Source organism: Corvus cornix, chromosome 18 (genome assembly GCF_000738735.6).
Source record: "Corvus cornix cornix isolate S_Up_H32 chromosome 18, ASM73873v5, whole genome shotgun sequence".
NCBI lineage: Eukaryota > Metazoa > Chordata > Aves > Passeriformes > Corvidae > Corvus > Corvus cornix.
In genome coordinates, this window is record NC_046347.1 from 4,074,872 (window position 1) to 4,083,476 (window position 8,605).

The 8,605-nt window shown below is 56.0% G+C and overlaps 1 non-coding gene across 1 annotated transcript; it reads right to left on the bottom strand.

The window, feature by feature from the left end:
• Positions 1–6,972: 6,972 nt before the first annotated feature.
• On the bottom strand, positions 6,973–7,128 carry LOC120410997. The gene has a single exon (XR_005603373.1).
• Between the last annotated feature and the right edge of the window lie 1,477 nt (positions 7,129–8,605).

Below are 8,605 nucleotides of genomic sequence, written 5' to 3' on the forward strand. Positions count from 1 at the left end.
TGATGCACTGGGTGAGCAGCTGTGTGCCTCCTCTCCCCACCACTGCACTGACACACTCAGGAACACAGAGAGAACTGGAGCTGATTGCAATAAACCCATTAGCACATGGATGTGAGCCACAACACAGCACTGTGCAAACTAACCCAGAAGGAGGTTTGTAGTGTAGGCAAGCTAATTGCCAAAAATAACCCCCAACCCACCCTGGCTGCTGCGCTGTGCCATGGGAACAATATTGTGCATGTGATCACATTCAGCAGGACACAAGCAGCCTAAGGGTCTTTTTACATTTGGCTTGAAAAGGCTAAAAATAGACCCCAAACCACATTCCTTTTTTGCATTGCCATCTCCTCTGCTCTTCCTATTCACTGGCACTTTTACATGCAAAGCAGGATTTGGGATCCAAGGCCTCATAATTAGACTCCAGCCTGGCAGCTGCAAGTGGAACAGCTGGAGGTGTTATTTTTACGGGTTATTAATTGACTCCATGAAAGCCCAGCAAACAGAGAGCCAGCGAATTGCAGTCCACAGCCACATGACAAGGTCTTAGTGACAGGAAAAGATAAAATAAAAAAGAGAACACAGAATCCTAAAGCCGATTAGTTATAGCAATTTCTCCAAAGCTAAATATAGGGGAAAAAATCCTCTGCCATCTTCAGCTCCGTTGGCGGAGATGAGAAAGCACAAGGAAGGAGATAGACAGAAGTTTCATTTTTCACTTAAGCCCCCATGGGTTGCAGAGAGAAACTGCTGCTTTGGTGACACTCCCAACTCTTAAATCCAACTGTCCCTGGCAGCTCCACCCTGACCAGCCCTTTGCTCAGCATTCACAAGTGCAGCTGCACTTGCTTCAACCTCACTGCACTGGGCAGGGAACCAAGGCAGGGAAGCTCCCAGTGCCATCCCAGTGCCCAGTCATAGCCAGGCTGGCACAGTCCCAGTGCCTCTCTGCCAGGCATGGATGGGTGAGCTTGCAGAGCCCCCCCTCAAAGGGGCTGAACCACCCACCCTGCCCCAAAACAAAGCAGGACAGAGCCAGGAGACTTCTTGCCTCCAACTCTCCTTCCTCCCTGCCTTTCCTGCAGCTGGGGACAGATGAGGCTTGGGGACATCTGAAGCCACCTGGGGCCACAAGAGAAACCCCTCATCAAGAGCCAGAATAAGGAAAGGCTGTGGGTGCTGACAGCAGGAGGGGATGGGACATGGGTCATCACCTCTGCAAAACCTACTGTACATCGAAGACTCAGGGAAATAAATAAACAGGCAACTCCAGCAGGGATGCTGAGAACCTGGGAAACTGGCAGAGCATTTCAGATTTATGGGAAATTAGTTTGGCCAGCAAGGCCCTGCCTCTAGGACAGCCCATACTGCTGGCCCAAGCAGTGGGGTCTTTGTCAGACTTCAGGTTTAACTTCCAAAAATAAGTCATGGTTGTACAGCAGAGTTGAAGCAGCGCCTCTCCCAGAGCAGAGGACAGCCAGGATCCCGGCACTCAGCATCCCCTGTGCTGGCAGCCAAAGGGGAAGGGAAGGCAGTGGAAAGGCTGCTGCTGTTTGGATGCCACAACTCAGCCCAAGAAAGCCCCCTCCTCATCAGGAGGCAGGACAGTCCCATGTTCCACAGCTCCAAGACAGGGATTTCTTCCCACTTTCATCACCCACACAGCAAGAGGAGCACCAAACCCCCCTTCCAGATGTCTCTTCACAATGTTCACTCATAGAGAGTGGTTGGAAGAGTGGGATATTTCTCTCCAACCTCCATCCTTGACACTAAACACCTCTCTGGGTGGGTTTGGGGTATTTCCAGTCCCTCCCATATTCCCAGCTGCACAGGCTCTGTGTCTGGAAAGACATGAGGGAAACCCATGTTTTGTAATCTCACCCTTTGGAGACCATTTCTATGATTACTAATCCCCTTAGACATCCCTTCAACATGAGCATGCCCTCCTGGCCCAAACCCACCCCTGGGCTTGCTGCCAGGGCTGTTCTCCATGCCAGCCTGGCAGTGCTGGGACTGTCCTCGGGCAGGAAAGCTCCTCTTCAAAAGCCAGCTCTGCCTTGTGCTGTGAACTGGGAAGAGCTGTCAGAGCTCCTGCCAGGTGCCAGCACTTCATTCCTGAAGGATGGGGTTGTGGGTTAGACCTTTATTTCCAGCACAGTCTGCCTGCTCCACACACAGTGCCCAGGGTGTCCGATGCCCCCGAACCACAGCAAGGCCATGGGGCTTCCCAAACTTGGGTTTCATACTGCCATGTAGCCTTTCTCCAGGCTGGGGGTCCCCACAGGAACAGCAGTGCCAGGGGCACAGGGACAGCCCCAGAATAGGGTTCCCATGGGGCAGGCAGGGCTGGGTACCCAACCTCAGGGCTACTGGAACACACCTTCCCCTCACCCAGTAATTCAGCCCAACCAGGCAACTGCTCCAAGTCTGACAACACAGGAGGTGAACTCCCCCACTGCAGGAGAGAAACCAAACAGAGACAGCTGTGGTGTTGCACAGAGCCCCTCTCCACTCCCTTTAACCCCAGCAGGTGGGCTGCAAACACACTGCTACAGGAAGGGAACTCGGCAGCACCTCTGTGACCCTGCTCAGGCCTGACGAGGTACAGGCTGCTCCTGCATCCACAGGTGTGGCAGTCCCACATCTCCTCAGGCTACTTTCCCTGGTAAGGCTCAGTCTGTGCCATCTGTGCTACCATCACACCTCTCCACAAGATCTAAAGCTGTGGTTGCACAGGGATAGACAGCACTTTGGGGACAGCAGGAGGAGAGGAGGCTTTTTCTGGGGGATGTCAGAACCACAGGTGACAGTGCTGGAGAGCAGAGAGCTGCTGGCAGCTCCCGGGGTTGCAAAAGTCTTTGGCCTTCATGGCGTGGGATGGGGATTTGGGAGCAAAGCACATCAAGCGAGCTGAAGAGAGTGACATTTTCCTTCCCAGCTGCTCCCTCCGTGCCCACACAGCTGGTGGGATGACTCCATGCAGCTAATGATGTGACATGATTAGTAAACAAATGATGCATTTGCACCAGGAAACAAAAAAAAAAGAGGAAGAGGAGAGAAAAGGAAGAAAACAAGTCACATTCTGGGCTGGCAGCACGCAGCAGTGAGCTCTTTAAAAATCTGCTGAGGAAGGCACTTGCACAGCACATGGTTTGGGCGGATCAATGAAGCTGCAAAGCAGCCTGGCAGGCACACAAATCCACTTTCTAATGAAATTTACAGCAAGTGGAATTTAGGTCACTACTCGGAAGCATTCCGTTTATTCCAGGCAGCTTTTGAAATATTTAAGAAATAGCTGTCAAATTAAGCCTGCTCACCTCTGGCTGCAAGGTCCAACTTGGAGCCATGGCAGATTTCTTAGCTATAGCTTAAAAATAATTTTTTTTTAAAGCCTTTTTGATTGCCTGCTCCCTTCATCATCACAGCAGAATGACTGGCATCATCTCTTGCCGTGCAATCCTGGCTCTGGTGGGAGCTGTGAGCTCCAAGGATGCTCAGCTGTGCCCAGCCCCAGCCTCGTCCTTCCGCAGGGTCAGGGCAGTGAGACACCAGACGTGTCCTTCCTGCAGCCTGTGCCCAAAGGACTTCAGCTGCTGCTGAAGGAAGAGCAGTGCTACAGCCAGACCTAAAACCAGCTCTCAAGGGAACAGCTAAAAGCAGCCTCTTAGCAGAGGTGAGCCTTCACCAAGGCTGAGCGATGCCGAGTGGAAGGGTCTGGGCTGCACTGCTGGCTGCCAGCACTATTCCCAGGTGTCACACTCCAAGAGAGCTGCCAGAGCAGTTTCAGTGGGTGGTGGAGGGAGAGGAAAGGTGGAAAACAGGCAGTTCTCTGGCTGTTTACCCAGCAGAAGTGGCCACAGCCCCTCGCAGTTCCTGCAGAGATCGGAGCAGTCCAGACATTTCCGCTTCCAACAAGGCAAAGGTCAAACCCTTACATAACACAGACAGCGTGAGCTGATTGCTGCCCCAGCTCAAGGTCCAGCCAGGCACAGAGCTCAGCGCTCTTCCAGCCTCAGCACAAACCAGGAGCAGAGCAGGGGAGAGCAGAAGGCAGCCTTGGAGCAGAACTGGGCTTAGTGTGAGGGGAGACACCACAGGCACAGCCAGGCCCTCAGCCTGGGCTGTGCTTTGGAGGACAAAGAGGTTTCCCCGTTGCTCACCAACCTGCCCCACCTTGGCAGCTGCCCCCAGCTTCTGTTCCCCACAGCCTGAGCATCTCCCACACAGGATCCCAGCCCAGCCCCAGTACTCAGGATTTGGCCTGGCTGCAGTTGAGGTAAAACATGGGTGCCTGTGCAAACACCTCTGCCTCCTTCCTCATTATACACATAAATATCCATTTCATGCTCAGCTGATGGAGGATTTGTTTGGCTGGGTTATGATCCTGGCTGCTGCTCCACAGCTGGCTCTGGACCAGGATCTGGAACCGGGGGACAGAGTCTCTGACCTCCCTCTCATCAGCACTCCTGGCCATGGATGAGCACAGCACACTGACACCATCCCTATATTCATCCTGGTGGCCTGTCCCTTCTTCCACCTCATTCTCTCTCCTGACAGAGTTCCATGTCCATTCCTACAGCTCTCCTGCCCCTTTTGCTCCATTCCTTGCCCACAGGGATGTTATTGAGTCTGGAAGAAGTGTTCCTTGAATATTACCCAGCTCTGGGATCCCTCTTTCCTCTAGGGCACATTCCCATGGGATTCTTTCAGGAAGGTCCCTGGAGAGGCCAGTTCACTCTCCCCATGACCAGGGCTCTGACTGGACAACCCTGGCAGGACATGGAGCCCTCCTGACCCCGCAGAGCTGCACATCCCACCCACCTGTGGTGCTGCTTCCCTCCCAGACAGATCCAACTCCTAAATGTCTGCACACCCAGACGGGACCAGCAGCTGGAGAGGAGCCTGTGTTCCTCCACATCCCCAGCCACCTGCTCTGGGTGCTCCCCCAAGCACTGAGTGCTGGAGCAAAGGCAGCACTGCTGGCTCCAGTTCTGCTCAGGAATTCATTCTTAACGAGACACTTGGAGGCAGAATTTAGCAAGGAGGAAATCCTGTACCTGGCCAAGGAGCCAACGTGGCCACCACGAGCTGAGCAGCCTCTGCAGCACATCCTACAAGCACAGGGAGCACACACAGCCCAGCAAGCAGCACGGGCTCATGGAATTTCACAGCACACTGGTCTTGGGCTTGGCTGGGGAATGTTGCACACCCAGTGGAAATTCCCTCTAGGAAGGGAAACCCAGGAGCCAGGCTCTTGTGCAAGTGAAACATTTGTCTGCTGTTTAGTTACATTTCGCTCCCCAAGCAGAAGGAGAGGGAAAATTTGGCACGTGCAAGTTATCCCTCCAAGCAACCTCATCCAGGAGGTGGGCAGTACCTGATCAAACCCACAGCAGAGCTGCCTCCCCTGCACACTCCAGCTGCTCTTCCTGGCTGCAGGCTGGCCAGGGACACCCCCTGGAATGCTCCGAGCCCGGCTGGCAGTTGTGTAATGCACGAGCAGCCTGGGCTGCTGCCAGGGCACAGAGCAGGGATCTCCCGAGGATATAATCCCACCATGGCCTGGCTGCCTGTGCATCCGATTACAGAAAGGCTCCCAGTTTTCCCGTTTCCGTGAAAACAAAAGGATTCTGTGGAGCTCCACACCCTCTAGTGGAGGTGGGAGCTTGGCACACCGAGATGCTCCCAAATCCCACAGCACTGCCGAGGAGTTCAATTCAGCATCTGACTGCCCTGCAGCTCCCCAAGCAGGACCGGGTGTGACACCTGCAGGGTGTGACAGTGCAGGGGTCAGTGCAGGGGTCAGTTCTCTGCCTGCCTGCACAGCCACCTGCAGCAGTTAAACACCTCCCCACCTTGTTCAGGCACAAGAGTATCAAATACAAAGAAAGAAAGAAAGAAAGTCAACTTTGAGAAATGGATTTTATTCATGTTCACCATCCAATTAGGCAAAATTGCCTTCTATAACCTACAGGAGAGCTGGAGGGGGACTCTTCACAAGAGCATGTAGTGCCAGGACAAGAGGGAATGGTTTCAACAGGCAGAGGGGGTATTAGGGCATTAGATGGGCAAGGCCCTGGCACAGGTTGCCAGAGGAGCTGTGGGTGCCCCATCCCTGGACATGTCCAAGGCCAGGCTGGACAGGGCTTGGGGCAACCTGGGACAGTGGAAGGTGTCCCTGCCCATGGCAGGGGTGGAAGGAGATGGTCTTTATGGTCCCTTCCAGCCCAAACCCTTCTATGATTCTGTGATAACCCAAAAAACCACACAGGTATAACCAAACAGTAAGAGCAGCTCTCACCATCCTGCACAACCACCTCTTGGTCCAGCTACCTGAAAAGAAATAACCAAGATGTTCACCCAGGAATGCAGCTAAAACCAGAGCCCCCTGTCCGACACAGACCCATCTCCTCTGGAGCAGTGCTAACTGAAGCATCATCCCACCCCCAGCTCTCCCTAAAGCCCTTCCCAAAAGCGTCTCTACCACGAGCACTTCCCAAAGCACACCAGAGCCAGATCACCCATCCCACAGCAACAACAAACAGGAAAAGGACTTCTTCTTTTGGCAAGGAACTTTTGCCAGAAGCTGGGATCACTGTGGTGCCAGGTTCCCTGCACGGGCCCTCCCCTCTCCCTCTCCCTTCCCACACTTGCCAGGGCACACAGTCCCCTGAGCTGTCCCCAGGTGAACCCCCTGCTGCAGGAGAGAAACCAAACACAGAACAAGAGAGCAGAGTACACAACTTCCAACAAAGCTTTACACTTGCTCGAGTGCAGAAACCACCTTATCACTATTCCCTCCTACGTGGGGAACAAAGTTGCAACTCAAACAGCATCTAGTGACAAAGCAAGTACCCAGGTTCTGATTTCCATACCTGAGAGAGTTTGATTTTGCAAAACATTTTCAGAAGAAGGCTCAGTATACATTAAAAACCCCAATCTAACCCCTCTCTTTCCTTGGGTTGGGGGCACAGCTGTTGTTTGCAGTATCATACATGACCATCAAAATGCTTCATGAATGTTCACACCTGTTACTGCACAGGTGAGGCCCAGCACGGAGCCCACCTGGGAGCTGCTCTCGGGCACGGGTGAGGCTGGCTGGTACCACCCAGCAGCCCTTCCCCAGCCCACAGACCCCGAACCCCTGCCCAGGAGGGACACGTGGGGCTCCCACAACTCACCTGGTCCTTCCTCACCTCAGGGATGGAAGCACTGAGTCCCATCCCTGTGACCATCCAGGGCTGTGGCTTCTCTGGGGCTGAGCCCCGGCAGGAAATCCTGTGACACACAAAGTTCTGGGACAGTCACAGCAAAAACAGAGTCCTGGTCTGGCTGCTGGCCCTGGGGCACACCCTGGCCTGGCCCTGCAGCCCCTTCCCCACCCCATGGCTCACTCCTTACACCCCACGGGCCCCACTCAGCTCTCCCCCGGCTCCCCGAGCCTGCTGTGGGCCCAACACGTCCCCCAGGGAGGAGCCACACCCCGGGTTGTCCTTGCACAGCGCCCCAGTGCTCCTACCGACCCCCTACACTGCCCCAAAGCCCCCACACAGACCCCAAACCCTGCGTGCCCCCAGCCCCCCAAACCCTGCCTCCCCCAGCCCCCCCTGCAGCCCCCCGGGGAACTCGGACTCCCAGGCCGTCACTTCCCCCTCGACACCCCAACACCCCCCTGCACCCCCACACAGCTCCAGCCCCCACAGCCGCCTCCCCCAGCCCCACAGAACCCCACACGCTGCTCCCCAGACCCTCGCTACCCACCTCCACTGCATCCCAAACGCCCTCCCCACATCCCCCAGCACTCCAGCCCCCCAACCCTGTCTCCCCTGGCCTCCCCACACCGACCCCCGCTTCCCCGGAGCCCCCAGTGCAGCCCCTCCTGTACCCCACACTCTGCCCCCCAGGACTCCAGGCTACCCCAGCCGCCTCCCCGCCCCTAGCACCCCTCTGTCCCCACCCTAAATCCCCCCAAGTCCCATCACGGCCCCGTCCCCGACCCTCCCTCAGCACCCCCCGCCCGCCACGCGGCCGGAAGCGCGGCCCGGCAGCGGAAGCCGGAAGTGGAGCCCGGAAGCGCGGCCGGAAGGACACCGAGAGGAGCCGTGGGGCCAGAGCGCCGCGCAGGGCACGGCCCGCCGGGGACAGCGCCCTCCTGCGGCGGGAGCTGGGACTGCAGCGGAGCGCCCGGGATCCGCCGGGAATTGCCGGGAGCGGAGCCCGGAGAACGGGAGGGGAACTGCCGGGGGCACAGCCCAGCGCTGTGGGGCTCGGCACCAGCAGAGAACAGGAGCCCGTGCAGCTTGGGAACGGCCCGACCGGGTGGGGTTTGGTTTTGGAGCTGCCGGTCCAGAGGGGGCCATGGAGATGCTCCAAGGGCTGGAGCCCCTCTGCTCTGGAGCCAGGCTGGGAGAGCTGCGGGTGTTCACCTGGAGAAGAGAAGGCTCCAGAAAGACTTTAGAGCCCCTTCCAGTGCCTAAAGGCAGCTTATAAAGAGATGGAGAGTGACTTTTTACACAGGCAGACAGCGATAGGACAAGAGAGAATAGTTTGATACTAAAAGAAGGGAGGAAGAAATTCCTCCCTGTGAGAGTGCTGACACGCTGGCACA